This window comes from Octopus bimaculoides, chromosome 5 (assembly GCF_046866305.1).
Source record: "Octopus bimaculoides isolate indiv1 chromosome 5, ASM4686630v1, whole genome shotgun sequence".
In the NCBI taxonomy this organism is placed as follows: Eukaryota; Metazoa; Mollusca; class Cephalopoda; order Octopoda; family Octopodidae; genus Octopus; species Octopus bimaculoides.
In genome coordinates this window covers 103,560,697-103,570,866 of record NC_142932.1, presented here as the reverse complement: position 1 = coordinate 103,570,866, position 10,170 = coordinate 103,560,697, and positions in this window count along the sequence as shown.

The window sequence follows — 10,170 nt, the reverse complement described above, 5'->3', positions numbered from 1 at the left end:
TGTTGAAGTGAATCTAACGGTTTGTGTGTGTGTGTGGGGGGGGGGGGGGGTGGATTTGGTAGACGGAAACTGAAAGAAGCCCGTTGCACACACACACACACATATATATATAAATGTATGTATGGGTGTATGTATGTCTATCTTTGTGTGTCTGTGTTTGTCCTCCACCATCGTTTGACAACTGATGTTGGTGCGTTTACCTCCCCGTAACTTAGTGGATTCGGCAAAAGAGTCCGATAGAAAAAATATTAGGCTTACAAAGAATAAGTCCTAGGGCAGAGGTGGGCAACCCCTGGCACGCGTGCCAAACATGGCATGCCAATAACTTGTTTCTGGCACGCGAAGCCTTCTCTCAAGTAACCCTCCATTTAACGACTTTTTCTCAATAGTATATGGCGACCTTTTATTGCACTGATACATTTTATATTACAAATTAGGGCTACCTTTATTTAAAGATTTCCTCCCAGACCCGACCAGTGTTTTGGTTTCAGTCTCCGCAACTGGTAGTCGTTGGCAAGAAAACCGCCTCACCTACTTATTCAAAATTTCTCTCGATGCGCGCTACAACAGTGACGTATTCTTGCAGTCCTGACATCATGCGGGTTTGTAAACTGGTGTTTTTTGCAGATTTTTGTGAACGTTTGAATGACTTGAATGTTAAATTACAGGGCTCTGGTAAGACACTCGATGTTATGTTTGGTTCCATAAAGGCTTTTGAAATGAAACTAGAAGATTTTAAGAGGGTTGTGAACAATGAGGGATTTCGATACTTCCCAAACCTAAATCGGTACATCAATGATCTCTCAAAAGATAACAGAACAGAGCGTCAATGTCTTCAAAAGCTATTTTAAGCTTTATCAATTTTTAAACTATTTTAATCGATTTATTTGTACCTCTGAGAAGAGAAATGCGACAATTTGTATCGGTTTGAAAACTCGCCCAATACAAACGGACTCTTCGAAACGATCGTAAGGTTTTGTAATACTACTTTTCTTTGGATTGTAATATTGAAGCGCTTGAAACCTAACATGTATTTTGTATTCCACTTTGATTCTTGTTATATTTTGCTCACATTGTACACTAATTAGGTGCGTTGCAATAAAGGTTTTCTTTTTTTTCTTCTGATATATATGTTAGGGACGACCGGCTGAGAATTTCTTGTCTGTTTATTTACCGTGGTGAAGCTGAGTCACCTAACAGAATCGAAGAGAGAGATGTGCCGCGGAGGTTTGGTTTGGTGTACATAGTAATTCGTGTTGACGCTGGTTAGTAGTAATCGTAGATTCGTGTTGGTCATGATGATGATGATGGATAGTAGTAGTAGACTCTTGTTGCTGATGTGGCGACGGCGGAGGTCATCGTGGCTGGACGAAGCTGCTGAAGTGGTCGCTGGCTGCTGCTGCTGTCGTGTGGTACACGGAACAGTTCTCAAAGAGAAACTGGACCGAGACAAATTATTGGGTATGAGTTAAAGCTATTTATAACAGACTATGGGCTCCCGAAGGCTTCAGAATTTTACTCTATCACGTGACCTTATTAGGGGCCGTGATTGGTCAGTTTGCGTTCTGGCGGGAACGGTTCGAAGAAGTTGCCGATTCGAATAATGATCAGTCACGTGATGGACAAGGAATGGGTTCTCTACTACGCTCGCATTTATTTATATTTAAATGAGAAGATGTATGTAATGGCGATAGTAGTTTTGTATCTAATGGCGGGAGGTAGTTTCACTACATATATATGCATCGTGTTCAATTAAATATTAATAATAGAATCCTGTCTTGTTTTTTTGTCCGCCACTACATTCCTCCATGGCTAGATTTAATTTGAGTATACAAATTTAATCTGCGGTCCATGGGATGAGCCGTTTTAACGATGCGTCCTGCCCAAGCTCGTCGAAATGCCGGTGTTAAAACGTGGGTAGCTGATGAAGTAGAATGTTCTCTATGTGGCTTGTGTGTTTTCTCGTCTACGTTTTTTTGCAATGTCCTGTACCCAGATATGCACCTATACATACAGGTGGATGTCGGTATGCACATACCTGTACGTATATATGCATATACTCATTTACTATTTGTTTTTACATGATTGAACGCAGCGTCTCCAACTGTAAGTAGTTTTCGTAAACTTATATCTTCCGACGCTACTCTATCTCTTTCTCTTTCTCTTCATCTATCCTTTTTTTTCCCTCTCGTTCTTCCTCTTTACTACTACGTATCTCGCTTTACCCCTCTCGTTCTTCCTTTGTTACTACTACGTATCTCTTTTTCCCCCCTCGTATTTCCTCTCTTCCTCTTTTCCTCTCGTTGCTCACCTATTCTCCTACTTCCTCCCTTTGTTTCTCCCTCTACCACTCTCTCTCTCTTCCCTTTACACTGGCATGGTCACATGCTTCCGGTCAATAATCCTTTTCTTCCTTGGCTATCGCCGAGCAAACACACGAACCACTTCATCCCTTTCAAGTTCGTGCTTCACAGCGTTCATACACACATAATTTTTCTCGTCTGGCCGTAAAGCCTTTTCTGTTTGTTTTCCTGTCTTGTTTTTTGTCCGCCACTACATTCCTCCATGGCTAGATTTAATTTGCGTATACAAATTTAATCTGCGGTCCATGGGATGAGCCGTTTTAACGATGCGTCCTGCCCAAGCTCGTCGAAACGCCGATGTTAAAACGTGGGTAGCTGATGAAGTAGAATGTTCTCTATGTGGCTTGTGTGTTTTCTCGTCTACGTTTGTTTGCAATGTCCTGTACCCAGATATGCACCTATACATACAGGTGGATGTCGGTATGCACATACCTGTACGTATATATGCATATACTCATTTACTATTTGTTCATATATATATATATATATATATATATATATATATATATATAGTGAAAAATGGAAAGTTCTGTATACACGTGGAATAGGTATATAAGAAAGAAATGTAAAAGTCACAGAAAGTTTGTATAATAAAGTTTATGGTGATATTAGGATCATATTACATCATTAGAAATTAATAAGTACCGGTTTCACGATCAAACGATTGTCAACTTATATAGAGAAAACGTTTTTGCTGTCAATAGGACGCCATCTTTGAAAACAAGTTTTTTTTCAAAGATGGCGTCCTTGCCCGAACTTGTGCCTCGGAGGGTAACTTTCTAGGTGCAACCGAATGGTCATTCGTGACCAAAAGGAGTCTTTACTTTTTGCTCTTTATGTATGATAAGATTTTTGGCTGTCGTCCAAATAAAGTTGGTTTCACTCGATTTGCGATAACAGATTCACTGTTCTATTTGATGGTGGCATACTTGGGTGTTTGGCATTCTTTATAAGCATCAGGTTAAGGTGATTGTAGAGATTCTGTCCTTGACTAGTCAGATGATGCTGCGAGGCAGTAATTAATTTATGTTACGATTGAAAGGCAACTACATGTTCACGAAATGTAGAATTAAATGTTCGCGAAAACGATGCCCATACAGGAACGGGCTTGCTTGAGTAATTAGAGATACATTGAGGTGACGACTAATTCCATTAGTTGTGATGCAAATTTTTATCCTTAGTAATAGTAGCTGATGTACTGAACCTGGAAATCTATTGATAGACAAATGTTTTAGTTACGGCTTCAGCAGTGATTTCGCTGAGTGGAATCGCTCCTGGTCGATACATTTAAGAAGATAAGAATATCCTTGAGAAATTAGTGTAGTGAAACCTCTCTCTCCAGTATTCATTTACGAATGATAACGTAGCGGCTAACATCTAGCTTTCGGCTGCTTGGACCCTTGTGTCCACCACCCTGATTGGCTCTTATTTGCGCGGCATTTGTCAACAGTTCTGTTTCGCGCCAGGGTGCATACCGTCCAATCGTGGCCTTCTAATAAGGTCACGCAAGAGAGTGTTTTCTGCCTGTTTCCGGTGAGCCCTTTTTCATCTATAAATAAGCCTGCTTCAACCACGCCAGTTTGTCTTCGATTTCGGACCCTTACAGGTCTGGTCGTTGACCATCTCACAGAACACAGCTCCAGCCAGTTTCCATCGACGACGTCAACACCACCGATCTACTGTCTACTACAGATCCGTCGCCAGCGTACACACTACCAACAGCAAACGCGGTTTCATCTCAACACTGTTTGTGTGGATTGTCTCCACCTCGAAAATAACAGCCAGAACAACCTGCGAGAATCTTCTTTACCAAGTAACCGGTCGCAGCATTGACGCTCAACTTCACACACAACATGTGACACGACAGATCTGCTCTTCGGTCACAACTTCTTGCGTACGAACATTCTATCTACTGTGAAACTCTTCTATGAACTAGTACTTTCTTATTTTGTGTTCAGGACTCTTATAGTCTTTGTTACAGACACTTATTCTATGTTCTGTATTTCTCAGTCACACATACACACATATTATTGTACACACACTCTTGTACACGAAGGCCTGTCATATGTATTGTATTGTGTTATTTATATTGCCACATTCACGCACATACAGACACGCAGTTCACTATGTTAATAAACCTACTCTTTATATATATCTAACGGTTGTCTCTGTCACTCTCTCTTTCCTTTGCTGGCACTTGCTCGCATCTCACATTGCGAGCCCTTCATATGTTACATAACATGTTTTTGTAGCGACCGTGCGACGCGTTAAAAGGAGCCTTCTCCCGTTCGTCGCCATCTCCTTTGGTTCGCACGGTCGTTCTTTACAGTAGAAAAGATGCTACGATGTTGATGAAATATGCACGATCTCAAATGTTCTGGAGACTGATTTCACATGACGCTATTATTTCGCTTTCTGGAAGTCGATGCAGCTCCTGGCCGACTCGCAAATGCTTTTCAAATTAATCGAGCTAGTATCAACGTTAGCGAAGAGGTAATTCCAGGGTGTGATGGTGTGATAAGCAATGTAATTAAAAAAAACAACAAAAAAACAGGTCAGCGTTTATGCTTTTGTAGAACATATGGATGTTCTTGTTCATTATTGGCGATATCCTTCCAAATAGAACCAGCAGATAAAAAGAAAGAAATCATAATGGAGATGATAAATTTCAAACACTTTATCTTTAGTCGTAGTCTTCCTGGTTTGCGGTGATAATGTTCCACAGAGGTAGAGCATATCGTTCATTGACATGAACACTAGTCGCGATGTTATCTCTATCTTTCATATAACATATATCACTCGTGTACTGATAAATGAAATCCAGATGGCCAGTTTCTCATGGAGAATGTCGATCGAACTAAAAAAGGGCACGTGTGAGTGGTTTATGCTTAGTACACACGCGCATGCGCACACATACATATATACAGTAGCCAACCTTCAAGTAGTCGGAAATATTTAACTACCAAGTTAACTGGCAATGTCAATATGGTGCTATAGAATAGTTCATCTGACAAGTAACATATTCCTTCTTTGACGGTGGAACGAATTCCAAGAAAAATGAAGGTAGTGGAATCGCTAGCTGCAGGATGATAAACAATCGCACGCATTCGCTTACAGCCAAGAAAACCTGTTAGTTCGTTAAAGAGCTGAGATCTGTTGTCCCCAGTCTGTGCGATAGTAGCAGGCATGCCATAATGTGCTATCTAATGTTGAACGAGAGCCTTAACATTAGACTCCTCCAGAAATTTCGGTCAACGCAGGTTAATAAGTGCATACAATTCAGGAGAGAGAGTAGTTCCACAATATTGATGAACAAGAGCTAAAAATGTGCAACAAGTGTCGAGGTGCTCAGAGGTATTTTAAGGTAGCGATGAATCTTAGCCTTCTGACGTGCGACGAAATTCCTGGCTCATATCTGGCTGTTTTTGTTGATACAACCAAACAAAATTGATAGATATCAACTTCTGGGTGAAGATGGCACTAGGGTGCGATAAATTGTGCAAAACATTAAAAAAATAAAACAACAAACAAACAAACAAAAGAAAAAAAAAAACACGACATCTATGATTCTGAGTATGTTTATGACTGGCAGATGTGTCGCACCAAATATGTCCCGGAGAAGAAGGTAAAGGAATAAGCCGAAATTTTAAAGAATTTCATAGTGTGAGAAATTCATCCTTTACTTGATCTGTAGCGAGCTATTGCTGATCGATGGGTGCAGAAGAGTGCGGTGCATTAAAAAAGAAGTCGAAATGAGCATCAGCCGCAGAGTTGTCCGAATCCTTAATGCAGCGAATATCGGACGTCAATTGTGATATGTAGATGCATTGGTGTATTTCTCTAGATGAATAGTGACCAGGCTTGTGGTTGAAAGCATGGAGACTTTTGATCAGAGTAGATACAGAACACAAAAATATCTTCCGACATGTACTGGAAATATTTGATACTGCGATAGGCAATTGACAGTTCTCTCCCAATGTATTGAGTTTTGTTTCAACCAGGCTAAGACGCTTTGAGAAGAAAGTATTTGTTAAATACTGTTGGTACATTATTAAGGAACGTCACCAGCACCGTCGTCTGACGCATCGACTAAACAATATGACGTGTCGGGGTTTGGATGGACTGTCGTGAGGATTGCTTGCTCACTCTTGTTATGGTGGTGTAGCGAACTCTAGTGAACTTCCTCTCTCTATTATACATACGAACGTAGCAGGTAACAGCTAACCTTTGGGCGCTGTTTCGGACTCCGTTGTATCTACCACTCTTATTGGTTGGTATTAGCACAATTTGTCTCTTACTCTATCGCGCGCCAACATGCAACCTAACAAATCGCAGCCTCCAAATAAATCACGTGAGAAGTCTGTTCTAAATTCCATTTGAGCCTTCCGTTAGCTATAAAAACTCATCTCCTTCTAGTCTCGGGGTCTGTTGGTTCCAGACCCTCTAAGGTCTGACCACTGACTACATTACAGCGACCTCCATCTTCGTCGCCACCATAATGTCTCTCACCAACGTCATCAACAACATCTCTACACAACACCGACAACACTGTACAGGTTCTAACATATCGCTATTCGTGAGCTTCCTCACCAAGGTTAACAGCAAACATACAACCCATGCTGATGCATGTAGATATATGAATAAATGTCCATCAACCACTTCCATTTATCATTCAGCTTGTGTATATATATACGTGTGGCCGGCATTAAAGACATTTAAAGTTACCACCTTGTTCCATGTATTTCTTTATACCGTGTTCCTATCAAATGATATTACAGCCTTCTGAGCAGAGTTACATTAGATGGAATACAACCTATCCAACTATAGTGGTCTAGCTTGCTACGTGTAATAGTTGTATACAATTCAGAAGAGAGTGGTTCCATAATATTGCTAAACAAGGGCTATAAACGTGCATCAAATGTCGAGGTGCTCACAATGCAACTCACGAACTTTTAACTTTCAACAGATTTATTTACTGATAATATAACCGCCGACTGGAAGGAGAGAACTAGACTGTGTCTTGTAGAACGCTAGCTGTGGTACATTGTGTGTGGGTGTCCGACGTTGTCTCTTATTCGAGGTGATCTGTCCGAGTGCCCTACATGGTCTGGTCTTAGTGGTTTGCCTTCTGTGAGTGCCCAAGGTGATTTACGCGAATGTCCGAGGCCGTCAGATTTTAACGATCTGCCTAGGCTGTATGGCTGAGTTAAGCGCAAAAAAAGTTTTTATAGGGTGAAAGAGGCGAATTTTTGATCATCCGAAGAGTCATATCATGTCACAGTTTTACGCTGATTTATCGATTTATAGATCAATTTCGAGCACTAGCGTAGCTAGAGGAGGACGGAGGGGGCGGTCCTCCCCGGGCGGCACTCTTATGGGGGTGCCACTATTTCTAGGTTTTTTGTAAGCAATATGTATTTTTTGTGAGGGCCTGGGGGAGAAAAGTTGAAGGGCCATCCCGGGTGGCACACATTCTAGCTACACTAATGATTGCATGAAACTGTGGTAGCTTCCTCGTGATCCCTTACTGAATATCTTGCAGTTAGGGTTCAAATCCTTACAGGACCAACACAAAATCTTTGGCTTAGACATTCTTAATTTTAAGAAAAACAGCAGGTTGTGAGTACAACCAAAAGTGATGAGCTCGTTATTTCAAGTTTTATCGTGAAAGATGCTTGTGAAGGGTTGAAGTTCTGCACAGAGACAATTAAAAGTCCTTTAATTTCTGCAAAGAAGGAAAGTTCGAAGCAGACTTGATTATTATCATCGGCTGCGCGAATTTCATGTTCATCGATGAAATGTCCCAGAAAAGAAAAGAAATAAACAAGTACCCTTTTCCCTGCCAAATACTTAAGTTAATAACCAACAGATCATATAAGCATAAACGAATGGTAAACCACAAATTACAGAAGTGATAAACTGTTAGGACATCATGTTGCATTTCTCAAACCAAATTGTATTCGAAGAAGCTCAAAGAAACCTAAAAGGGTTGTGATTGATTGCAGTTTTAATAGGTATTTAATTGTAAACATGGACAGGACTAATTTCAGAAAATATCTTAGCACCATGACGAGACGAAGAGAAGTTCTGTAAATGGGGTTTAAAGTATTTACTGGGTATATAGTATAGGAACGTTAGTGATTGAATCAACCAGTCTGTTGTGGTTGACATCCGTTAAAAAGCTGAATTTTTTTAAAACCCAGCCCCTAGAAGTGGAGTTGGCAATTTAGCTACGACAAAAACTCATTTAAAATTTTGTTGAAGACTGAAATCAAGTGTAGCAGATTTCTTGCAGTGAGTGGAGATTGGCGAATGGGTTATAGCTTGTAGAAGAATAGGTGTACATTTCTTGTTACCTGATACCAGAGCAGGTAGTAGAGCGTTTAGCTGTGCTGCAGTGCTTACAAGAAAACAAATGCTAGTAAGCTCGGTGAGTGATAGAAAAGAGGAGATGAGGTGTACACGTTCCAAATAAAATTGCTGTGGTTAATCCTTGGAAGAACCGATAAATGCTGCGGCGCGACGTCCTCTGTGCACTCAAGGTCTGCAACTGTACCGTAAATGCTTTTATGCAGAAGTCATTGACCTTAAATTGAGCTCGAGTGGCTACCATTTTAATGTTGGGGGAAGAAAAGAAAAGGAAAAAGATGCTAGTAGAAGCAAAAAGGAAGACTTAGGATGCCTGACGTCGAATCACCAGTAAAACGTAGATGGAGTAAGAAAAAGTGAAAGAATCAAGTTATTGATGTTTGACCATAAACTGGCACGCTGGGGAATATCGAAATCGCTGTTCAGAGCTCAAGCGTAAATTATTCCCTACGTCGGTATGGTCACCAGAATAAACGTTTAACTTTTAACGGAAAGTGAGGTTGAACTTTCAAAGCCATATCTCCTAAAGTTGGTGATGAAATACAAATTATAAAATGTCCTTACGAGTCCAGAAGAGACTAAAGAGGACAGAAGGCAACTTTTTCTTAAGGGTATCAATGATATACAACCCAATGAGGTCGCATGCATCAGCGATGTCGTAGGCCCTCATTGCTACATCAATTATTAAGTATTATTATTATTATTATTATTATTATTATTATTATTAATTGTCTTTGCACAGCTTCTAACGCTGGAGATGTATTACAGTACCAGCTGTTCACTACAAGTGAACTAAGGTAACACCCCTTATTTTTCGAGTACCATCCGGAGTATTCAAGTGGTTCCAAGCCGTGCTGTTTTCTGCAAGTGCTCTACCCTTATTGCAGCCCCTATTTGTTCCATGTACTTCTCAAGATTTTTACTCACTGTTCCCAGGGCTCCGACATTTATTAGTATTACTACCACCTTTTTCATCGACCGCAACTACTTAAAGCTCCCACGCCAACTTGTCATATCTATCGACTTTTCTTTCTTCCTTATTGCATGCCTTGTTGTCAACTGGGCATGCTATATCTATGGTCCAGCATCGTTTGCTTTCTTCCTCAATTAACACTATGTCTGGCTTCCGATTCACTATCTCATGGTCACACTGAATCATAAAACCCCATAGGATATTTGCACTATCATTTTCGATGATGCCTTCGGAGTTATGTTCGTATTATTATTTACATATATATGTATGTATATCTATCTATCTATCTATCTATCTATCTATCTATCTATCTATCTATCTATCTATCTATCTATCTATCTATCTATCTATCTATCTATGTTCATACTATACACACAGATACACACACACACACATACACACGCATGTATTAAAAGTGGGGAAGGCCGGTTTATGGGATTACCCTGGGTTTCCTGTCCATAAAGG